The following is a 25,814-nucleotide window of genomic DNA, read 5'->3' as shown; positions in this document are numbered from 1 at the left end:
TAGTTCATAGAAACGTAAATATTGTACAACTGGCTCTTATAGACTCATGAAAAGATATTCAACCTCCTAAGACAAATGCAAATTAAAACCACAGGAGATCCATTTGTCACTTATCAGATTGCCAAAGATTAAGAAGTTTCATAACATACCATGTTGGCAAGGATGCAGAAAAATGTACTTTCATACCTTGCTGGTGACAATTATATATATTAGCACAGCTTTTATGGAAGACATTTGGGGCAATATCTATTACAAGTACAAATGAATACATATCCTTTCACTTGGTAATTCCATATTTAGAATTTTGTCACATGTGAGCAAAATAATGTTTGTACAAAATTATCCCTTGCACCATTGTTGCAAACAGCAAAATCAATAGGAAATATAATAGCCTGAACAAAACATGGGAGTATCTGTAAAAAGAAATACTATGCTGTTGTGTTTAAAATTATAAAAATATAGGAGAAACTGTACCTACATGGAGGAATCTTGAGACATGATTACATCAAAAAGCAAGGTGCATAACAAAATGTAAAGTATCTTATAATTTGTGATCTTAAAGGGGGGAAGAATATGAGAATATACCCACATTTGCTTTTTATACAAAAACAGAGTATTTCTGGAAGGAAGGGCACTGAGTGCCTCTGAGGAGGGAATGTGGTGGCCAGTGGCAGGAATTGAGAGGCTTTTTATTTTGCTCTTTTATAGCTTTTATATTCAAGCCATGTATTATTCATTTGAAAATTACTTTTTAAAAATTTCCTATATATATATTATTGGAATATAATTGCTTTACAATGTTGTGTTAGTTTCTGCTGTACAATGAAGTGAATCAGCTATATGTATACCTATATCCCCTCCCTCTTGGACCTCCTTCCCATCCCCCACCATCCCACCCATCTAGCATGTCACAGAGCACCAAGCTGAGCTTCCTGTGCTTTACAGCTTGTTCCCACTAGCTATCTGTTTTACGCATAGTAGTGTATATGTGTCCATCCTACAATGAGGTTTCACCTCACACCGGTCAGAATGGCCCTCATCAAAAAATCTACAAACAATAAATGCTGGAGAGGGTGTGGAGAAAAGGGAACCCTCTTGCACGGTTGGTGGGAATGTAAATTCATACAGCCACTTTGGAGAACATTATGGAGGTCACTTTAAAAACTAAAAGTAGGGGCTTCCCTGGTGGCGCAGTGGTTAAGGGTCCGCCTGCCGATGCAGGGGCCGCGGGTTCGTGCCCCGGCGTGGCTGGGCCCGTGAGCCATGGCCGCGGAGCATGCGCTCCGGAGCCTGCGCATCCGGAGCCTGCGCATCCGGAGCCTGTGCTCCGCAGCAGGAGGGGCCACAACAGTGAGAGGCCCGCGTACCGCAAAAAAAATACATAAATAAAATAAAATAAATAAAAAAAACTAAAAGTAGAGCTGCCACATGACCCAGCAATCCCACTACTGGCCATATACCCTGCGAAAACCATAATTCAAAATGGAAATTACTTTTTAATGCAGTAAAAGGGTTGTGAGTAAAGCTGAAGAATTCAACCCAAAATTGAAAAAAAGAGACAAAGACCTAGAAAGGAGAAGGGGAAACGGTAAGAAAATCAGAGGATTGCTCCAGAAGGATCAACATTTGAAAACAGGGATTCAATCAAGAGAAAAGAAAGTTATCAAAGATAATTCAAGAAATTTTCCAATAAGTGAAAAACGTTAAGTTTCTAGACAGGGAAGGCCAGGCCACTCTGTGTCCAGAAAAATCAATGAAAATAGATCAGTTAGACTACTTGGGACAAATAAAAGATACTAAAAGCTTTCAAAGAGAAGGTGGAAAAGTTCCAGCTTTCATAAAAGGCTGGAATTTTAGGAAGCAAGATTTTCAAAGTTCTGAAGAAAAAGGATTTCCAACCTAGAACTGTATGTTTAGCTAAACTATAGAGAGTATGGCAGTGGGGGCCTGGGGTACAACTTAGACACGCCAAACCTCAAGAAAATATATCTCCCATGCACCCTTTCTCAGAAGCTGCTGGCTAATGCCCTCCACCGAGATAAGCGATCAAGAGAGACCACAAGGAAAGGAAACACCACGGGATCCAGGAAAGAGAAATGAAGGGCATCTCTGGGGTGATGGACACACTTTCACAAGGGATGCCTTCAGGAGGAAAGGATCAAACGGCAACCCTGAGGTTTTTAAACATAAAGAGAGGAAGGTTAGGCTTCAATTTGGGGTGAATCAGTAACAGGTGCATAAAGCTAAAAAAACAATTCTTAACTCTGGGTAAGAAAAAGGTGTATTGGGCTTCCCTGGTGGCGCAGTGGTTGAGAGTCTGCCTGCCGATGTAGGGCACACGGGTTCGTGCCCCGGTCCGGGAAGATCCCACATGCCGCGGAGCGGCTGGGCCCGTGAGCCATGGCCGTGTGTCCGGAGCCTGTGCTCCGCAACGGGAGAGGCCACGGCAGTGAGAGGCCCGCATACCGCAAAAAAAAAAAAAAAAAGAAAAGAAAAAGGTGTATGAGGAAGGAAATGTCATTTAAATTACACATCTCAGCTATGAATGATTTTCACAGTCACTATAATCTAAATGTTATATATTAATCCAATTTAAAAAAACTATATTTACATTAGGAGGACTTTAGAAAAGAGTTAAGTTTTATAGTCTCATCTTCCACAGTATGAAGACAGGAAATAATATCCAAAGTCTGATTTTAAAAAAGTCAAGAAATGACAGAACAAGCATATTTTTCTCAAAACACTGCCATTTTCACAGTCTAAGCCAGTCACATATCAGCATTTTCTTATGGCTCAACAACATTAGAAGAAAAAAAAATTTCTAAGTAGTTTCCTTTAAGGGAAAGGAATCAGGGAGAGGAAAGTAGGGCAGAGAGGTACTGTTTTCACTTACAGGCCTTATAGAACAATTTGACTTTTTAAAGTATACAAACACATACATACAAAATGTTAACATTTTTCACAGAGCCAATATTCAAGGTTTTTTACACATGAGAATCAATGATGGGCGAATCTGCACTGCCAATACAATAAAATCCATATTTCAAATACCACCTAAGAACACTCTATGGTTTTTAAGTTACTGGTGCTGGTACTGCCCACCAACTCCTACCTGAGGGTTGGGGACACAGACATCATCTGGCTGACCCATTCATTAGGAGAAGCGCCTCAGACACAATGCCAGGACGGCCAAAGTCCTTGAAGGTTCAGCATTTGTCAGGTTTTCTCATTAAAATTAGAATTCCCAGTACTGGTGTGTTTTCCAGTACCTCATTCTCATGAGAGGTGAAGTTAGGGATTTGTGTGGGTTTGGAGGCAGAACTCGATTAAACGCAACTTGAATAGGAAACTGAGGTGATCTGTAGAACCAATGGCTTTGGGTAACCAGATTTTTAAAACAAACTGAAACTACTTATCCTCTGAGGGACAAATTCAATTTGTTAAAAAAAACTAGTTGCATGGTTACTAAGGAGTCACTGCGAAATCCCCATTTCCAGCTCTAATGCATAAGCAGCAGCCCCAGGAGCAGGGAAACTGGCACAAGCTTTTGAGGCTTACTCTCCTAGGTCACAGTGCTAACTGACATCACCATATGCCTGCTTAAATGAAAGTACACTGCTTATTAGAATCATTAACTCAAATTTTGCCAACTCATAAATAATGAAATTCCACAGATTTTTCTAAGCACCTTTGTGAAAGAACTTGCCCAAACTGAAAAGGGTTTTCTCCAAAAACTTTCAAGCAAAACTGAAGTTCCAGGAAGACATTTAGGCCTATGGCTTTGGATACCCCCTAAAATTACTCCCATTTGAAAAGCATGCACTAGGACATTAGTTATGTGTCCAGACTGAACAGCCTCCCGTTAATTTAATCCTTTCTGGTTTTAGCCAACAGTTCCTTTTATTGAACTGTGGCAAGAAATTTTTCAAAGCCCATTCTGTTAGAAATTAAGGTCCTTGGGTTTAAGAAGCAAGAATTTGGAATTGACTGGCCTAAGAGGTAGACAATAGTATCAATAGTTTACAAGTATTAATGTACTTGTAATTCAAATAAAAGCCTACAGAGAGATGGCATATCCAAAGTTGCTGTTTCAGAACACTGATCAAACTAGTAAGTGGCATACTACCTGAAACAATGGTGCTGACCTAGCTGAAAGTTCAAAAGAAAACCAGCTATAAGCTAAGACAAACAAATCTCTTGGACAAACTGTGACTTCTCTGTGAATTCTTATACACCACTCACTCCTAAAGGTTACTTGAAGGGTCTAATAATAAAAGGCATAGTTCTTGTCTAAAAACAAACAAGAAGAACGACAGAGCAACCTTTCAGCAAATGAAGGCTGGGTAGACAGGAAAGGAAGGGAATGACCGTATTATTTTACCTACATACTGAAACACAGAATCACTATGAAAGCTGAGCATGACACTTAGTTCCTGGCATCCTGGTAGCCAAAGCATAAAAGGAAATACGGGGCTTCTCTGGTGGCGCAGTGGTTGAGAGTCCGCCTGCCGATGCAGGGGACACAGGTTCGTGCCCTGGTCCGGGAAGATCCCACATGCCGCAGAGCGGCTGGGCCCGTGAGCCATGGCCGCTCAGCCTGCGCGTCCGGAGCCTGTGCTCCACAACGGGAGAGGCCACAACAGTGAGAGGCCCGCATATGGCAAATAAAAAAAGGAAATACGATGAGGTACACAACTTTCATGACTGAGGAAAATAAGTCCCACTTTATCAGGGAAATACTGTAAATGTTTTTCTTTTTTTTTATTATTTATTTATTTTTTTTAATTTATTTATTTTATTTTTATTTTTGGCTGTGTTGGGTCTTCGTTGCTGCATGCGGGCTTTCTCTAGTTGTGGTGAGCGGGGGCTAATCTTCGTTGCGGTGTGTGGGCTTCCCATTGCAGTGGCTTCTCTTGCTGCGGAGCACAGGCTCTAGCTGTACGGGCTTCAGTAGTTGCAGCTCGCAGGCTCTAGAGCACAGGCTCAGTAGTTGTGGCACATGAGCTTAGTTGCTCCGTGGCATGTGGGATCTTCCCGGGCCAGGGCTCAAACCCGTGTCCCCTGCATTGGCAGGCGGATTCTTAACCACTGCGCCACCAGGGAAGCCCCTCTTTTTCTTTTTAAATAAATTTATTTTATTCATTTATTTTGGGCTGCGTTAGGTCTTTGTTGCCGCGCACGGGCTTTCTCTAGCTGGGGCGAGTGGGGGCTACTCTTCATTGCTGTGCATGAGCTTCTCATTGCGGTGGCTTCTCTTGTCGTGGAGCACAGGCTCTAGGCGTGAGGGCTTCAGTAGTTGTGGCAGGCAGGCTCAGTAGTTGTGGCACATGGGCTTAGTTGCTCTGTGGCATGTGGGATCTTCCTGGACCAGGGATCAAACCCGTGTCCCCTGCACTGGCAGGTGGATTCTTAACCACTGCACCACCAGGAAGTCCCTGTAAATGTTTTTCTAACAGTGAACTGAAACATACACTTCCTCCTATGAGGGATTCTGAATGGCACAGCAAATACTCATCAGTAGTTTATTCAACAACAAAGATCTATTAAATGCCTTCTACTTTTCCAGGCTCTGTTCTAGGAGCTTGATATATATCAGCCAACAAACCAGATAAAGGTCCGTGCCCTGCAGAAGCCCATACTCTACTGGAGTAGATGGACAATAATCATAGTAGGTAAATTACATATGTTATTATGTTATGGGGAAAAGAAAAGGAAGTGCTAGGCAAGGGGGATCAAGAGAAAGCAGATTATAATATTGGACAGACAGTTGAGGCACGGAGATGGTGACATGTGAGCAAGGACACAGCATGAGCAAGCATGGAGATAAGAAGAGCACTCCATGCAAAGACCCTGAGAGAAAGCACACAGGCACGTCTAAGGAATAACAAGGGGCCAGTGCTGCCAAGCACGGGAGCAAGGCAAGCACAGGAGAGGACATTAGAGAGTTAACAAGGGAACAACCAGGTCAAGAAAGCCAAGGGGTTCACTGTAAAAACTTCTCCTCTTATATAAACAGGAAGCCAAGAGAGGGTTTGAGCAGAGAAGTGTCACATCTGACTTTTGTTTTTAAAGGACCACTGGTGAGAAGGGACTGTAAGGGCAGAAGCAGGGAGACCAGTTATGAAGCTACTGCAATAATCCAGGTGTGGGAGGGTTGAGGGAAAGGAGGAAAAGGTGACAGATTCTGGATATTTTTCTAAGGTAGGGTCAACAGGATTTGCTAATGGATTCGAGGTGGAGTGTGAGAGAAAGGAGAGTGGAGACAGCCACAGTTTGGGGGTTCTGCCATCTATCAAGAGAAGGAAACACCCATTTATGATAAAAACCCTCTAGAAAGTAGGCATAGAGGGAACTTACCTCAACATAATAAAAGCTATATATGACAAACCCACAGACAACATCGTTCTCAATGGTGAAAAACTGAAACCATTTCCTCTAAGATCAGGAAGAAGACAAGGCTGTCCACTCTCACCACTATTATTCAATATAGTTTTGGAAGCTTTAGCCACAGCAATCAGAGAAGAAAAAGAAATAAAAGGAATCCAAATCGGAAAAGAAGTAAAGCTGTCACTGTTTGCAGACAACATGATACTATACATAGAAAATCCTAAAGATGCTACCAGAAAACTACTAGAGCTAATCAATGAATTTGGTAAAGTAGCAGGATACAAAATTAATGCACAGAAATCTCCTGCATTCCTATACACTAATGATGAAAATTCTGAAAGTGAAATTAAGGAAACACTCCCATTTACCATTGCAATAAAAAGAATAAAATACCTAGGAATAAACCTACCTAAGGAGACAAAAGGCCTGTATGCAGAAAACTATAAGACACTGATGAAAGAAATTATAGATGATACAAACAGATGGAGAGATATACCATGTTCTTGGACTGGAAGAACCAACACTGTGAAAATGACTCTATTACCCAAAGCAATCTACAGATTCAATGCAATCCCTATTGAACTACCAACGGCATTTTTCACAGAACTAGAACAAAAAATTTCACAATTTGTATGGAAACACAAAAGACCCCGAATAGTCAAAGCAATCCTGAGAAAGAAAAAGAAAAACAGAGCTGGAGGAATCAGGCTCCCAGACTTCAGACTATACTACAAAGCTACAGTAATCAAGACAGTATGGTACTGGCACAAAAACAGAAATATAGATCAATGGAACAAGACAGAAAGCCCAGAGATAAACCCACGCACATATGGTCACCTTATTTTTGAGGCAAGAATATACAATGGAGAAAAGACAGCCTCTTCAATAAGTGGTGCTGGGAAAACTGGACAGCTACATGTAAAAAATGAAATTAGAACACTCCCTAACACCATACACAAAAATAAACTCAAAATGGATTAAAGACCTAAATGTAAGGCCAGACACTATAAAACTCTTAGAGGAAAACATAGGCAGAACACTCTATGACATAAATCACAGCAAGATCCTTTTTGACCCACCTCCTAAAGTAATGGAAATAAAAATAAACAATGGGGACCTAATGAAACTTCAAAGCTTTTGCACAGCCAAGGAAACCATAAACAAGACGAAAAGACAACCCTCAGAATGGGAGAAAATATTTGCAAACGAAGCAACTGACAAAGGCTTAATGTCCAAAATTTACAAGCAGCTCATGCAGCTCAATATCAGAAAAACAAATAACCCAATCCAAAAATGGGCAGGAGACCTAAATAGACATTTCTCCAAAGAAGATATACAGATGGCCAACAAACACATGAAAGGATGCTCAACATCACTAATCAGAGAAGCGCAAATCAAAACTACAATGAGGTATCACCTCACACCAGTCAGAATGGCCATCATCAAAAAATCCACAAACAATAAACGCTGGAGAGGGTATGGAGAAAAGGGAACCCTCTCGCACTGTTGGTGGGAATGTAAATTGATACAGCCACTATGGAGAACAGTATGGAGGTTCCTTAAAAAACTACAAATAGAACTACCATATGACCCAACAATCCCACTACTGGGCATATACCCTGAGAAAACCATAATTCAAAAAGAGTCATGTACCAGAATGTTCATTGAAGCTCTATTTACAATAGCCAGGACATGGAAGCAACCTAAGTGTCCATCGACAGATGAATGGATAAAGAAGATGTGGCACATACATACAATGGAATATTACTCAGCCATAAAAAGAAACAAAATTGAGTTATTTGTAGTGAGGTGGATGGACCTAGAGTCTGTCCTACAGAGTGAAGTAAGTCAGAAAGAGAAAAACAAATACTGTATGCTAACACATATATATGAAATCTAAAAAATAAAAAAATGGTTCTGAAGAACTTAGGGGCAGGACAGGAATAAAGATGGAGACGTTGAGAATGGACTTGAGGACATGGGGAGGGTGGTAGGGTAAGCTGGGATGAAGTGAGAGAGTGGCATGGACATATATACACTACCAAATGTAAAATAGACAGCTAGTAGGAAGCAGCCACACAGCACAGGGAAATCAGCTTGGTGTTTTGTGACCACCTACAGGGGTGGGATAGGGAGAGTGGGCGGGAAACGCAAGAGAGAGGAGATATGGGGATATATGTATATGTATAGCTGATTCACTTTGTTATACAGCAGGAACTAACACACCATGATAAAGCAATTATACTCCAATAAAGATGTTAAAAATAATAATAATAATTTTTTTAAAAGGCTGCTGAGAGACATAAAAGGGATCACAATGTGTGAGAGTTTCCTGTGGGTTTTCTTTTAGTTTTAAATTAATTTATTTTCTTTTGGCTGCACTGGGTCTTCGTTGCTGTACGCAGGTTTTCTCCAGTTGTGGCAAGTGGGGGCCACTCTTTGTTGTGGTGCATAGGCTTCTCACTGCAGTGGCTTCTCTTGTTGCGGAGCACGGGCTCTAGGCATGCGGGCTTCGGTAGTTGTGGCTCGCAGGGTCTAGAGCGCAGGCTCAGTAATTGTGGTGCATGGGCTTAGTTGCTCCGTGGCATGTGGAATCTTCCTGGACCAGGGCTCGAACCCGTGTCCCCTGCATTGGCAGGCGGATTCTTAACCACGGCACCACCAGGGAAGCCCCTCCTGTGGGTTTTCTTAAACTCTTTACTGTCCCTCAACAATGTAAGCTGAAGATATCATACATCTAATTCCTTAAAAGAAAATAGAAGTTAAAGAAAGTACAACATTCCAAGTACCCAATATTCTGATGGAAATGGTGTGTAAGATCCTTTAGAATTTCATGAATGAGCACTACTTCTCTGTTTTCATTAACAGCTGGGGCAGGCAAGTGCACAGGAAGAACCTAGATTGCAACATTCAATGTCACCAATCAAGGGTCCACTTGCAGAACAAATCTCAGCATTCTCATAAAAATTACAGAAACTATCCAGACTCTCTTGCCTAAACAGATGGCCCCCAAGTTTATACAAAGGGTGTGAGGGTAAACATGGAGGAATGACCAAGCTCCCCCCACCCCGACAGAGTTCTGAATCTCTCCACCATGTAGATGGTGAATAACCAATCAAGGCACTAAAGTTCTACATCTCTCCGTAAGTATAATTATAATCTGCCATCTTTCTTTAAAGGATTCTGATTTTGTATTTTTTAAATAAGACAGAAATTTCCCAGTAAGAATATTAGCAAAAGCTCAGAAATTTCACTTGTGAAAGAAAAATACCAGGGAATATTTACTAGGCCCTAATAAATTTTAGTTTTGCCAAAAGGCCCCATCTCTACCCTTCTCTTGACAGTCTGCCTTTAATTGACTGCCAAGACCATATTAAATTCAGACAATTAAACAAAAGACAATGACCAATAAGATAGAAGTAACACATGGAAAATCAAGACATAAAAGTCCAGAGAGTAAGAAGAGTCATTTCTTGATTAAAATACAGATCTAGACCCTTGAAAAACCATGAGTGGAAAGTTACCAAATTGTGGGTACAGCTCTGCAGCTCATAAAAGATTAATCAGTCCTGTATAAAAATTAGACACTGTTTTCCATATCTAGGCAGATTTCTGAAGCATAACGTTTTCAAAATAAACCCTGAAATACAGATTTAATCAATTCCGAAAGCTGTTTCTGAATCAGCATACAAGCCATTAAACTTCTTTGAATTAAATAGTTTTCCACTATGGTAGATTATGTTGTTGTTTCAATTATTTGCCGCCCTCCCCCTAAGAGGATTTTACCTCATATACCATGTGACTTATAGAGTCTCCAGATGGAAGTATTAATTATACTTTCCTACTCTTTTGTTAGTAGGCTTAGCCATGTGACTTGCTTCAACAAACTGGATGTGAGTGGAAGTATCATATAAGCAGAAGCAGTAATAGCCATGAATGGATTGGTCATTTCCTTTCTTACCCTTTCTTACCCCCATGAGATTCTGTCCCAGACTGGGTGGCTCATTTAGCCTGGATCTAGAGCAAAGAAGACCCTTGGAGCAGAGCCATAGCTGTCATGGAATGTGAACAAAAAATTAAAATATGTTGTTTTAATCCACTGAGCATCATCTCGTCTAAGTTGAGAAATGAAGCCAATGTTTTGTTTCAAAAAATGTTTCAATGCTCAATGGAATAATTAATACCCAGAGCAGCCTAATAAGGGTGGATGAATGTGTAGGTCTTAGTGCCAGTGAATTTTCATGCTAACCATCTGCATAAGAATATAATAAACTGAAAATAACATCTGCCTTTTTCTAATTAAAGTTTTTACTTTTATAAATATGTGCTTTAAGGGGAAGGGGAAAACTTAAGTTACTTGTTTGACTGACTTTTAGAAGACCTTGTTGAGAACAATAGTAGGTTCAAAGAAGATAAGGTTCAACAGCTCACCCTTCCACTGGCATGTAATTAATTAATCTCTAACTGATGTGGGGATAAAACAAGAAACAAGGTTACAAATCTAACTGGCATAACAGTCTCCTAGCAAAACAAGGAAATGTAACTGCCTGAGATTTTATGGGATGTAGAAATCATTCTTTTAAAAGTCTAGGTTAGGTTCATTTTCAACTTTTAGTATTAGCCCCTGCCTGGAAATCTTAACTCACCAGGTATAAGATCTGATGATGCAAATAGTCTTTCAAATGATCAATTAGAACAGAACTTCAGGAAAATTATTAGATCTCTCAAATTTTTTCCTAGAAGGTGAAGAAAAACAATGCCCAAAGTTAATACTCCTCTCATAGCTACTCTGATAAAAAATATACATGAATTCACTTAAAAACTTAATTTCTGAAGGAAAAATATTCAACACCACCTCTTGCAAATTTGCGATGGGGTCTTGGCAAGCTAGAAGTCCAGAGAAACTCAGAACACTAACTAAGACTAAGCTGACAGGTTGTCATATCCAGAGGCTGTGGTAAGAGTCTGTTTAATTAGGAGGGAACAGTGAAAACAAGGCAGAGTGAGAAGGTGCCCAGGGGAAGGTCAAGAGCAATTCTAAAGAACTCCACTCAGGCATACACTAAGTCAAGGTTTACAGACAATCCACAGCTTATCCAAGGGACTAGGAAAGAGATAGTGCTATACTCTGCCTTCAAAAGTCCTAAATCTGGGGGCCCACGGTTCCCTCCTCTAGGGTTAGCAAACCCATAATAGATAATCAGAAAAGCTGTCTGCATTGCTAAGTTCAAATCAAGTTAGGAAAAATATTTGATACAAAGCTACACCCAGAAGGTGTACATCAGCATGCATTTGGGAAATTATTCCATAATCGCAAAATAGTACAAGGTAACAACAGCTCCTTCTACAAGACTAGTTTGTGGTAGAGAAGGCTCCACAAGAAATTAGGGCCAAGCTGCTGGGGTATCCTGTTTGGAGGCAGACCATGACAGTCTGATTTGGTTGGGTGGGAAGAAAGAATTTCCTGGGGACTCTTTTCCCTGCTCCAAATAGTGGTTTGAAAAGATGGAGGAAGCAGATGTTCAGCAGAACATGTGGTAGGATGGCAACCATTTTCTTCCCACATACAATGCCCTTTTTAGAAAAATCCACCCATCCTTAGCCTTGGCTGCTCTGTGTTTTTTTTGGTTTGGTTTGGTTTGGTTTGGTTTTGTTGCGGTACGTGGCCCTCTCACTGTTGTGGCCTCTCCCGTCGCGGAGCACAGGCTCCGGACACACAGGCTCGGCGGCCATGGCTCACGGGCCCAGCCGGCATGTGGGATCTTCCCGGATCGGGGCACGAACCCGCGTCCCCTGCATCGGCAGGCGGACTCTCAACCACTGTGCCACCACGGAAGCCCTGTGTTTTCTATTTGATCCCAGACTCTCTGACCACAGCTGACTGGAACAACACAATGGTTCCCATTCTAAGAGGGAAAAAGGAGGCATAGGCTAAGCTGATCAGCAGGGAATGAGAGAGGGCTAGAAAGAGTTAATAACCACGTGGTACAAAAAACTTAGGCTTGAAATGGGAGGTCATGATAAGCAAGGACTGTGCTTCCATTTTCTACCACGTGTGAGCTGAAACAGAGAAAGGTGGTCTGTAGAGAAACACCAAAGAATGGTGCAAATGCTAGAGACAAGATACTATGAGTGTCCAAAAGAAACCATAACTTCCAGCCCTAACTCCCCAGTTCCCAGGAAGACTGGCTGGGCTACCATGCCCTTGGGTTTCCACTGGATTCCTTCCTTCCAACAAATCCTTATTGGGTTGGTTGTTGTTCATTTGTTTATTTGTTTTGGTCAAATTTCTTATTGTTGATGTTAGTTTAAGCCAGTTGAAATGAGCTTCTCTTTTATGCAGCCAATAAGCCTTATTAGTTTGTTTTAATTTGGGGCTTATTTATTTTTAAATGCTTGATCTTAATAAACTTTTTAAATTAAAGAAAAACACACATACAGTAAAGTACATAAACCTTAAATATCATGATGAATCTTTTTTTTTTTTTTTTTTACAAATGAACATATCCAAGTCATCAGCACCTAGATCAAAGATAGAGAACATCATCAAGGCCCCAGAAGTGCCCCCAAGCCCCTTCCTAGTAAATACATCCCTGTGCCACTTCTGCCCTATTCTGACTTCTGTCACCATCAAGTATTTTTACCTCTTTTTGGGTTTCATATAAATGAAATCATACTATATATACACTTATTTCTGAATTCTTTTACTCAATATAATGAGATTCATCATGTTCTGTGTACCAGTAGTTTGTTTTTACTGCTGTGTAGTATTTCATTGCATAATCATACCACACTTCATTTACTCAATCATAGATATTTGGATTGTTTCTATTATGTTTCTATTATTCCATTATAGAAACGGAAATGCTTGTAAATGTTTCTGGTGCGCATATGCACTCATTCCTGTTGGGTATACATATCTAGGAGTATAATTACTGAATCATAGGATGTAAGTTTGTTAAGTTTTATGGGTAAGTACAAATAGCTTTCCAAAGTAGTTAAACCAATTTACATATCTATCAGCAGTGTATGAGAGTTTGAGATTTTCTATATCTCCATTTGGTTATCAGGATTTTTTTTTTAATATTAGCCATTTGTGTGGGTATGTATTGGTATTTTATAATAGTTTTAATTTGCATTTTCCTGATGACTGATGATACTGAATGCCCTTTTGCTCATTTTAAAAATTATTTTTTGTTTTTCTTACTGATTTGTAGCTGTTCTTTACATATTCTGGACAAGTTTCTTGTTGGATATATGTTATGACAAATATCTTCTACTTTGTGACTTGCCTTTCTTTGCACTCTTCATTTGTACTGCTGAACGGAAGTTCTTTATTTTAGTGAACATGAGAACAGACAAAGTAGTACATGTTGCTGTGAGAAACAGATCCAACTCTCAGGGTCTACAAATACACTGATTTAAGGAAAGTTGACTAGTTAACTGAATGGGACCCAGTCTTTGCATAGGCCCTGTACTATAAATACAGTGTTACTATCCTCACTTCCCCCAAAACTTCAGCTACAAGGAGTCACCAACTCACCGGGTAGTATGCCCACAGTTTATCAAGGGTATTTACGTATCATACCCTGGAAACACTGTTATAAATGGTGAATGGTTTGCACCACCAGCCCTTAAAAGTCCCACAGCATGCTTCCAGCATAGCTCAGCACAATCAACGGTCCAGAGTATTCCCCAGAAGAGATGTTCAGAGCACAAACTTATGGTACCAAGAACATTTTTCTCCCCATCCCAGTACCCCGCGGGGAAAAATATCCCAACCTCAACAGCCCCCCAGAGTTACCAGGAATCCTATTATCCTCAACAGCCTGTGAAAGTTTCCTTGGCCTGGGGCAGCAGAAGGTGCAACAGGCCTCTCCAAGGATCAAATTTCAAGGAAGCTTGGGTAGGGCTCACACGTCTATTACCTCATTGATCCTCACAGCTCCTCTGTGTGGCACCTCTCATTATCCCCATGTTACAAGCAGAGAGAGGTTATTCTGCTCAGCCAGAACTGTGGAAGAGCATGCAGAGAAGGGAGAAGAGAGGTGGCGCTACATGCAGTTGGGGTTTCCTACTGGACCCGGGTCCCTGAGTCTGCCTCTGCCTTCTTACTTGCTCCCAGGGTTCTTCTTTGACCTACTGTGTGCCACCTGGGATCACGGCGCTTTCTCTGCTTCTCCGGCCATAAGCAAACAAGATAGCTCTTTTGAGATTTTTGGTGCCAGGGAGATTTACAGTCAGGAAATACTATATCCTAAATGTTCCTTCCTTTATCTTACCTCTCTTCTCCCTCTTCTCTCTCCCTCCCTCCCCCACACACCAAGACACATGTAAACACCATGGCATGATTATATTACTCTTCCTTTTCAGACACACAGAGGCAAAAAAAACAAAAACAAACAAACAAAAGCAAAAAACATGCCTGGCAGGAAGCAGTAGACTTGAGACCCTACAGCCCAAGCGCCTAACCACTGCCCTTACTGAATCAAGTCCCTTCAGTGTAACCCATCCAAAAATAAAGGTTAGGAAATGGGGAAGAGATGGGAAAGGAAAAACTGCCCTGGGTCATTGAGGGTCAAGTAGAGAAAAGGAGATGCTTAGAATGATACAGTTTCCATGAATTCAGCACTCACAACCCTACCTGGGACCTAGGCTAAAATACATACATTGACATGTGACGAACAGCTTGAAGTCAGGACTCAAATGAGGTCAACTGATAAGCAGGTGATTTGGTCAACTTGGATGTGATGCCAGAGGTTTACACCACCTTCTCTTTGAAAGAGAAAGTTCCCAAGAAAATGATTAATAAACTGTATAAACTTCAAGCCCTTAAAGCAGTATTTCCTCCTTTTACAGGCAAAGGTGAAAAGTGCAGGAAAGTGACAGTTTTTCCTCATTGTACTAAAGGTACTTTACTGAATCTTTCTGGGCTGGCTAAGAGTCCTTAAGGACTTCTTACTCATTCTTGACTTCGACAGGTGAACCACTGGCACACCACTCCCAAAAAAAGGCAGAAATGAGTCCAAACATAGCAGCCCTCTATTTTTGAGTGAGAGATACTTTGGTTCTCTAGAAGATGTGAAAAAGCTATGTGAGCACAAGGGATTTCACCACAGAAAAACCAAGTCCTTCCAGTTAGCTTTTCCTGGTTTCCAAAGAGTAGCCTTTTGTTTCCTGAAGTTGGTTATAATAAACAAATGAAAGAAACAGTTCTCTTTCTCTATTAGCCTAAAACTGATTAAAACTCTCCTGGAAAAAAAAGAGTCTACTGAATGTGGGGAGGATAACTTATAGTACTCTCAGGCCTCTAAGTTCATACATACAGAAGAAGGTGTGTGTGAAGAAGAGTGCTAAGAATCAACACCTGACTCACATACACACCTGACAGCTGGGGTCAAATCTTGTTAGGACAAATCTCTTTACAACCAAAATGTTTAAACTTCAACTGATGGAAGCATGAACTTCCTGATCACCTGCAGGATAGGTTACCATTCAGTGGGCACCTAAACCACTATAAAAACTGATGAACTGATAACCCTCATGCAGATCTGGCAGCCTTAGTATGCCGCTGATGAAAGTATACACATTCATTCAACAAATACTGTTGAATTGCCTACAAAGTGTAACTTAGTCACTCCCCTCCCACTTGGCCACTCCACAAAAAGCCCCTTGTGTTCCTCAAGGCAGTGTCTCCACACTGTGTCCCCCTCCCACATGGCTGTCATTCTCAACATGATGAACGATTCTCAGACCCCAGTCGACAGCTTTCCCCTTTCCAACCTCCCCCAAATAAAAACATATCAGAACACAAGTAAGTTCATATGACTTTCATTAGAGAACTAGCCTTGAATTCTCTCAACATTAAAAAAAAAATTAAATATACACAAACTTTCATCACAGTGAACTATTTGAGTTGCTTCTCCCAATTGTGACTGAAACCCTGCCAGGGCTGAGAAATTCTGAGTTGTAGTAAGTAAACCTCAATCATTTCTCTCAGCCTTCTCTCCATGATAAGGATTCAGCCAACTCTCCTCCCACTCCTGAGTCGTAATTCTAAAGGAGAGCAAAGGGTGACGTCTCCGAAGACAGAGAAGTCTTATTCTGCCCTCAAGGTCAGAAGCCTGGATTCTCCAAATACCCTTCAGGTTATGCCTCACAGGATTTAATCTTGCCGCCAAGAAACCAAACAGTAGCCACAAATACCTTAGAAGTATTTAAGACCAATAGTGTCTAAATAGTGTCTATCCCTTGGTCAGTAATACCCCTACAAATATTTAAGGGAAGACAGAAAATACTCACTAAGGAAGTACAGAGCCAGGTTGCATTCTTAAAGAAGCATACAATCCTTAAGAAGAAACAATTGAGAAGATAAAACAGGTGCCCTAAAGAGAAGCAGAAGGATGAATTTCAAAAGGCCAACAGAAAATAAATCAAAATAAACTCAAGCCCACCAAATCATATGTTAAGTTTCATCAAAACTACTTATTTCATTTTCTAAGAAATGGCAAAAACTTTCAGCATGGACACTGAAGCTTCACAATATCCAGCTTATCCCTGTGTGGACAACCTGTTTTTCCTTTAAAAAATTATGCACCAAGGGACTTCTCTGGTGGTCCAGTGGTAAGGAATCCACCTCACAATGCAGGGGACGTGGGTTCAATCCCTGGTCAGGGAACTAAGATCCCACATGCAGCAGGGCAACTAAGCCTGCATGCCACAACTACTGAGCTCGCGCACCTCAACTAGAGCCCACGTACCGCAAACTACAGAGCCCATACGCCCTGGAGCCCACCCCACAACTAGAGAAGAGAAAACCCGCATGCCACTACAGAAGAGCCCATGCGCTTCAGTGAAAGATCCCGCATGCCTCAACCAAGATCCCACATGCTGCAACTAAGACCCGACGCAGCCAAAAATAAATTAAATAAATAAATATATATATAAAATAAATCTTAAAAAAAAATTATGCACCAAGAACTCAACTCTTCTTTTACATTTTCATGTGGAAATCTAATTCCTGGCCAACTACAGAGCATGACCCATGCAAATTCCCCTATAAAAATTTCACAGTGAATAGCAAAAATCAATAGATTGATTTAACAAATTAGAAAAGTTGAAAGAGTAAGACAGCATGAGCAAAATTTCAGTCTTTAAATATACTGAATACTTTAATTCTCAGAACCAGTAGAGTTTATTCACGAATTTCCACTCTTTAAACTTTTATCAGTAGTAAATCTCTTGAGATGCGTCTCCTACCAATTAAAAGAAAAAAAACTCACAAGAAATGAATTATACAGCATGGAAAAACAGAAAAGCCAGACTAGTTAAGAAACTGATATAAAGTCTCAATGAATTCTTTCACTGGCCTACCTTTCCTATCTCACTGTGCCATAAAACAAAAAGAATACGAGCTCTCTTTGAGGTGCTCATCTTCATTAGTCATCTGGGGAATTCAACAACACACATTTACTCGAATGGCTAAAATAAGACAACAGACACTAACAAGCATTGACAAGAATGTAGAGCAACTAGAACTCACATACCACTGTTGGCAACATAAATTAATAAAACCATTCTGGCAGTCCCTACTACAGGTGAACTGTGTGGCCCAGCAATTCCACTCCTAGATACTTATCCAACAGAAATGTATACATAGGTTCATGAGAAAACATGCACAAAATTGTTTATAACAACACTGTTCATTATTGGTCCAAAACTGGAAACAACCCAATGTACATCTCCAGTAGGATGGATAAACAGTAGTACATTCACACAATGGAATACAATAAGCAATGAAAATGAACAACCCAGAGCCACATAAGACAACAACAGATCAATCTTACAAATAGGACATGGAGTGAGAGAAGCCAGACCCAAGAAAGGACACACTCTCTGATTCTATAAAGTTCAAAAATCTGACGAAAGTAATCAATGATATTAGAAGCATATCCTTTGGGCTACAGTAGTGACTGGAATGGGGTATAATACAAAGATGATCAGCTTGGGTCTATGGTTCTATTTTGGGGAAGGGAGATGAGGGAGTATTTCATAGAAAAGTGAGTCATAACATCACATAATAGGGACAATTCCAGCCCCTAAAAAGGGCTACTCTTAAACACGTATTTTTTAGAGGAAAGAGCAGTTCTGTTAAGAATAATACAAAAGAGAGGGAGAAGGGAAGAGGAAGGGAGAGGAAGGAAAGGAGGAAGGATGAATAAATTCAGGCTTGATTTCTACCTATTTCTACCTAATTATTTTTTCATATTTTCCCCAAGGTCAAAGGGTGAACAAGTCGGAATTACCAACAGAAATCTGAACAAATGTAGCCAAAAATGTAATGCAAATATCAACAAATTTACATTCTTGCCTCTAATCAAGCCAAAAATTAGATAAAATAAATATCAAAAGGAGTTTTAACTGCAATATGCAATAAATGTAAACCAACAAGAATAGAGGTTCTTCTTGTGTGCTTCTCAGGGGATTAGATAATTATAAAAATGTATTAGTATGTCTCCTGAGACTTAAACTATGCCCCATTGGTCAATTCCATTAACTAAATGAATTTTTTTTTTTTTTTGGCTGTGCCGAGTGGCTTGCAGGATCTTAGTTCCCTGACCAGGGATTGAACCCGGGCCCCAGCAGTGAAAGCGTCAAGTCCTACCACTGGACCACCAGGGAGTTCCCTAAATGAATTTTTTAAAAAAGGAAAAAAACCACCCTAAAACAGAGCTACAGGGTTCCTGAAATATATAACTCTCTCCAATTAACTGATTGCTTCTGTAACAAAAGAAACATAAGGATACTTATTTCTGACAGGTTTTCCTGGTGTATACATCCATACACAAATATCCAGCTCAACAGTATATCTGTTTTAAGCTTCTTCATCAGTGAGAATATCATTTGCTTCCAGCATTCATACTTCAAATGCAAAACTGAAGAAAGGAAAAGGCAAACGAGTACCTGAGTTTAGAAGCCAAAGAGAGAAAATAAAAACTGCTGGATTATGTCACCTGCTCTGCTCACGCAGAGTACATGCTCAAGGCAATTCACACGCCTAGTGGCTGCAGTGTTTTAGTAAGAGCCTCATTGTCAGATGTCCCCCACTGAAGACAGTTCTGTTATTCTCCTTCACTGCCCCTCCCAAAGACACACACACACACAAACACTCCAACAAACGTGAGCGTTCCACCTGCCATGGCCTTGTCAAGTGTGGAACACGTTATTTAAAATTATAAAGGTAGGGACTTCCCTGGTAGCGCAGTGGATAAGAATCCACCTGCCAATGCAGGGGACATGGGTTCAAGCCCTGGTCCTGGAAGATCCCACATGCCGTGGAGCAATGAAGCCCGTGCACCACAACTACTGAACCTGCACTCTGGAGCCCATGAGCCACAACTAATGAGCCCGGGGGCTGCAACTACTGTAGCCTGTGTGCCTGGAGCCCGTGCTCCACAACAAGAGAAGCTACTGCAATGAGAAGACTGCACACTGCAACGAAGAGTAGCCCCCACTCGCCGCAACTAGAGAAAGCTGGCGCACAGCAACGAAGAACCAATGCAGCCAAATAAATAATTAATTTTAAAACAATTATAAAGGTAACTGAAAAGAGAACTAAAATTAATAAAATAAAAATAATATGATATCTAATAAATATTGGGAGGCAAAGGGGAGAGGAAGAAAAGAGAGGTGGGAGGTAATACAAATTCCAGTTCTTCCTTAGCAGGGAGTTAAGAGCTATTGTCAAATTTGTGAAACAAGTGTAGACTGTGGCAGGTTTAAAAAGAAGGCTGCACATGCTTTGACACTCTTCCCACCAAGTGGCCAGTCTATGTCCTCTCCCCTTGAGTCTGAGCAGGCTTTGTGACTGATCCAATCAACAGAGCTTGCTGAAAAGGAAGTTATGTAACTTCTGAGGCTGGGTCATAAAAGGGCAAGAAGCTTCCAACTCCTTCACTTGAGGCACTCATAGCTCAAGTTAATTGTGTGTGTCCTCTTGGAGGGTGTTTTGGGATGAGATTAGCATTTTAATTGGTAAACTCTGGGTAAAGCAGATTGCTCTCCATAACATGTGGTCCTCATCCAATCAGCTGAAGGCCTGAATAGGGCAAAAAGATTCGCCTCCCGGAGCAAGGGGGAATTCTCCAGCAGACTGCCTTTAGTCTTCATCTGTAACACCAGCTCTCCTGGGTGTCCAGTCCACTGGCCCACGCTGCAGGCTTTGAAATCACCGACTTCCACAAATGTGTGAGCCAATTCCTTATGATAAATCTTTCTATAAACATATATACATTCTACTCTTCTGTTTCTCTACAGACCCTGATTAATACCTGGAGGAAGGTGATGGCCATGTAAGCAGTGCAACTACCTTGGGCCAACATGCTGAAGCTGCCATGTGTAGGCACTCTAGTCAACAGTTAATGCTGAGCCCAGTCTGTCAGCCAACCCTGCCAAGGCGCATGGCACGGAAGCAAAGCCTTCCTGGACCCTCCAGACCAGCCCATTCACGAGGTGTGTGCAATAGAGAGACCTCAGTCAACACCACAAGGAGGAGAAGCGGCCAAGCCCTGCCTGAATCCTTGACCCACAGGACACATAATACCATGAAACAGTTGTTCAAGCCACTAAATTTTAAGTTAATTTGTTCAATGATAACAACCAAAAGTACTAAAAACAGACATAGTTGAGCTAGGATCAGAAAAGAGTAATGGGTTTTAGCTTTCATTTTAAACCCTTTTTTGTTATTTTCATTATTCTTACTATGTACAAATATTACTATAGAAATTTAAACAATTATAAATTAAAGAAACAACAGCAAATATGTTTAGCACTTACTGTGTACCAGGCAATCCTCAACGTGCTATGTGTTTTTACTCATTTAATCCTCATAATAACCCTGTCAGGGGAGTGCTTTTTATTATCCCCTTTTTATAGATGGTAAGTTGAGACACAGAGAGGTTCAGTAACTATATGAAAGGTCACACAGCAAGCAGCAGCACCTAGATTCAAACAGGCCAGTCTGGATTCAGAGCTACAACATTTCCACAGAGATCACCAGGCTGGTTCATAATCACGAACCACTGGATGAAGGGCACAATCTCAAATTGCCATTCAGCTGGGTCTCTAAGCATGTGACTGACAATGCTATCATGTGTCAAGCACTGCTGGACTTCCTTGCTCCTTCAACAGCCATGGCCTAAACTGCAATGTCTTTTACTCTAACCCCCACCTGAACACATTCTTCAAGGCCCAATCTCCCTAAACATCAACCAGATCTCTCTACTTGGTGATAATTTCCCCTACATTTCCAATGAGCCATTTATATCAGATATTTCCATCCTTCTGCTCCTATTCAATTCTGTATCCTTACATCTCCCCATCTGTTATGAACCATATGAGGGTCTTAGTCTCTGAATTCCCCCCACCAGGGCCTTGCATAAAATACAAATGTAATTATTATTTATTAAAGTTCATTGATATTGGTTTATTCTAAATGAAAGTTGGTGGAGCAGCCTTCACCTTAGAGGAATTTTCACTGAATTTTATTTGAGAGGAAAGAGGGAGGAGAGGAGTTAAGCACAATTCTACTCCTGACTACATCCCCTATACAAATGTGTACTGTGTATCAAGCCATGTAGTAGAATGTTCACAGTCACACTATTCCCCACAGACAAAATTCGGAAACTACTCAGATGCCCATCAACTCTAGAATGGATAAACTGTGGCACAGTCACACAATGAAACATTGGACAGCAATGATAATGGCCGAAATACAGCCACATGCAACAACACGGCTAAATATCACAAACATAATTTTGACTAAAGGAAGCCAGATACCAAACCAAAACGAAAACAAAACCCCCCACGAAAACATACTGTATGATCCCATGTGTATACAGACCATGAAGACAGGCAAAACTAACCGATAGCTGGGACAGTGGTCACCTCTGGGGAGACAGTGTGACTGGAGAAAGGCAAGGCAATGCTCTGCTTCCTGATCTCAGTGCTGGTTCTAAGTTTATGCTCACTTTGTGAAAATTCATCAAATTGTACACTTAAGATTTATATGTATGTTATAGTTCAACTTTAAAATTACTTTTTTAAAAAAGATGCATAAGCCAAGCCACCCATGCAACAGGCATAAAATATCCTGTAACATTTGAAACCAACTTGACTTCACCTGATTGGAGGGCAGAAGAGAAGCACGGTGGTTGTTGTGTAATTTGGATAGCTTCAGCTCTGCTCACTAAAAGGTGATTTTCAGGGCTTTCCTGGTGGCGCAGTGGTTGAGAGTCCGCCTGCCGATACAGGGGACACGGGTTCGTGCCCTGGTCTGGGAAGATCCCACATGCCGCGGAGCGGCTGGGCCCGTGAGCCATGGCCGCTGAGCCTGAGCATCTGGAGCCTGTGCTCCGCGACAGGAGAGGCCACAACAGTGAGAGGCCCGCGTACCGCAAAAAAAAAAAAAAAAAAAAAGTGATCTTCAGAGCGTGCACAAATAGTCCAACAAAATGCTTAAGGGTCCGAAATTTCTGAGATTCCCCTTTGCTGCTTCTGAATCTGCTCACCCTTCTCCATTTTAACAGACCTCAGCTCCCAAAAGTACTCCCCTTTCAGCCTTTCTCCAACACCTTTCCCCAGTTTCTTGAATTTCCTCCAACTAGACCCTTTCCCATCCTCCTCCTCCACCTCAGACCAAGGGTTAATACATGAGCACAGTAGCTCATAGGGCTATTTGAGAGCAGGTGCTGATACTCATGAAATGAACCCGTCTTGAATGTATCCATTCTAGTGGCCATTTATATGTGGTTTCTTTCTTTGGGGACAGTGGATACTTTAAAACAAAACTAACACCTCCCCCCAAAACACATACACAAAACAGAACTCGCATTTGCTGAGGCAGAACCTCAACTGGAATGATTTGTGGACTTGGCAAATCTAAAGTGTGAAAGTGCCCCAAAGCACTGGCGTGCCCTACCTACAGGGATAAAATGCATTCCTAACTTGTGTATTTTTTATTATTAACTTATTTATACATTTATTTATTTTTTGGTTGTGTTGGATCTTCGTCGCTGCGTGTGGGCTTTCTCTAGTTGCGGCGAGCGGGGGCTTCTCATCGCTGTGGCTTCTCTTGTTGCAGAGCACGGACTCTAGGCGTGCAGGTTTCAGTAGTTGCAGCATGTGGGGATCAGTAGCTGTCGCTCGCGGGCTCTAGAGCGCAGGCTCAGTAGTTGTGGCACACGGGCTTAGCTGCTCTGCGGCATGTGGGATCCTCCTGGACAAGGCATCGAACCCGTGTCCCCTGCATTGGCAGACGGCTTCTTAACCACTGCGCCACCAAGGAAGTCCCTAACTTACGTATTTTTTTTCCTAACTTATGTATTTTTAAAGGAGGCAATTATTCCTCTACTGGCAGCTTCTCCTCCATCCTTAGACACTGTAATCTCACCAGAGAACAGCCCATTCTTAATTTTTCTTCCATTGCTCAGCAGCAGCACCTTTCCCCAAATCTACTAACTGAAAAAGGGCCGAAGTTAATAATCTCAGTTTTCTCATTCAATTTCTATCTTGGGAAAGCTTCACTTTATAATGAGGGAGTGAGAGGCTGGGGGAAGGAGAAATGGGGAATAACTGCTTAATGGGCACTAGGTTACTTTTGGGGGTGATGAAAATGTTCTGGAATTAGACAGTAGGGACGACTGCACAACTGTGAATATACTAAAAAAACCCCCACTGAATTATACTCTTTAGGTGGGTAAATTTATGGGGCGTTTATCATATCTCAACTTTTAAAATAAATAACATGTGGGAGTGCCCAACTCTTTTGTAGAGAAAGTTGGATGAAAGAAGCAACTAGCAGACGGACAGCTAAGTACCACCTAAAAAGCAAGGTGAATACACTCATGAATTAAAAACGAGGAAACTGGCCCTGATTTCCATCCAGCTCAGAGGTGGATGGGATGAAGCTGGGGCAAGAAAGTGCACAACTATAGATCTGGATGATTAACCTTCCTTTTTAGTCTCACGGCTCCCGTCTTGATATAGTGTTTCATTAATTCGACGAACCTCCGTAGAGACGATGTGCAGAGAGCGGGCGCTGGGGGACGCCATAGATTGTTTTTAACGCTAACTTGCCAAAGCCCTCGTCAAGTCACCCCCGCGCAGCACAAGTTCTTGCTGACTTGCAGAACCCGCCGCGAAGAGTTGCCTCTGAAAGTTCCCCGCGGACCCAGGTGGAGAAGAACGGTCAAGGGGAGGAGACTGCTGTGGGCATGGAAGGGGCTTGGAAGAGGGGGGGCGTTGAGGGAACAAGTCTGCTTAAGGGCGCTCGCACCCTGCCTCGACACGACCACCAGAAGCCCACGCTGTCCCGGCCGGGTTCGACTGGCCCCGGAGGCCCAGAGCTCCCGAACTCCTCCCCCACCGCCCGGCCCCTTCAACCCTGGCCGGAGCCATCTCGGAGTCCGCTGAGGGCGACCGGAGGCCACCTGCCGCTCCGCGACCGAGGAAGAAAGGGGTCGACCGCCACTCCCTCCTGCGGAGCGGAGCCGAAAACTTCCAGGGGAGACGCCTCGGAGAGCTCTCTCAGCCTACCCGGGCTAATAAAGGACCCGGGGACACCCAAGGGCCGTGCGTCCCGGCCTGAGAGACGCCCGCACCCTCCCGCCTCTCAGCCCGGCCCGGACTTTCCCGCTGCCCCAAAGCCGCGCGCGCCGCGCTCCCCTTCCAAACCCTCGAGCCCCGCCGCCGCAGTGCGCCGAAGACGGCGGACCGCGGGGCCGCAGCAACCTCTCGGACCCCGTCCCTAGGCCCGTCCTGAGGCCGCCAGGGTAACCGGGCGAGCGGGAGCCCGCGGGGGCTGCCCTCCGCCACCGGCGCGCGCCAAGCTGGCCTGGCTGAGCGCGGAGACCGGCCCGGGGCAGGGGTCGGAGACCCGAGCCCCCGCGCTGACCCGCAAGAGAAAGGGGGCGCAGCGCAACCCTCAGCTCCACTCACCTCCAGTAGCTCCTCTCAACCTGCGGCACCCGGCCAGCCCCTCTTTTCCTCGCCCGCGGCTCCCGGACCTCGGAGGAGGGGGCGGGGCGGGGCGGGGCGGCGGAGGGCGGAGCCTGCCCAGCTCGCAAGCGCCAGAATTAAACCCCGAAACGTACTGGAACCACCTGGGCCCCGCTGCTACCGCAAAAGCGAGATAGTTGGAGACCCACAAGCCTCCGACTCCGGGTGGGAAACGACTGTGGCTGCGTCCCGGAGAGCGACGGAGGCACAGCTCAGGCCTGCGAAACCCCAGGCGGCTCCCGAGACCTCAAGGAACCCCGACTCTCGGCGGCACTCTCTTTGTACCCCGGAGCCGGCCGGCGGGCAGACTCCAGTGCGCCTGCGCGCCGCTCCAATTCCACCAGGCCCACGAGGCACCTTCGCGCACCTCC

At 42.7% G+C, this 25,814-nt stretch overlaps 1 protein-coding gene across 5 annotated transcripts in view; it reads right to left on the bottom strand.

The window, feature by feature from the left end:
- The window catches only part of KANK1 (KN motif and ankyrin repeat domains 1), a 193,829-nt gene extending 168,321 nt beyond the window's left edge, over nucleotides 1-25,508 (bottom strand). For 4 of the 5 annotated variants that reach the window (XM_030877062.2, XM_030877067.2, XM_030877063.2 and 1 more), the window contains exon 1: nucleotides 25,384-25,508. The gene's annotated coding sequence lies outside the window, so the exon portion shown is untranslated. Of the gene's footprint in view, nucleotides 1-16,689; nucleotides 16,741-25,383 lie in introns of those variants that run through there. The other variant, XM_060300873.2, reaches the window with a different exon arrangement.
- Between the last annotated feature and the right edge of the window lie 306 nt (nucleotides 25,509-25,814).

The sequence above is a fragment of the Globicephala melas genome, chromosome 6, assembly GCF_963455315.2.
Source record: "Globicephala melas chromosome 6, mGloMel1.2, whole genome shotgun sequence".
NCBI classification, from domain to species: Eukaryota; Metazoa; Chordata; class Mammalia; order Artiodactyla; family Delphinidae; genus Globicephala; species Globicephala melas.
This window is presented reverse-complemented; position numbering and strand designations above follow the sequence as displayed.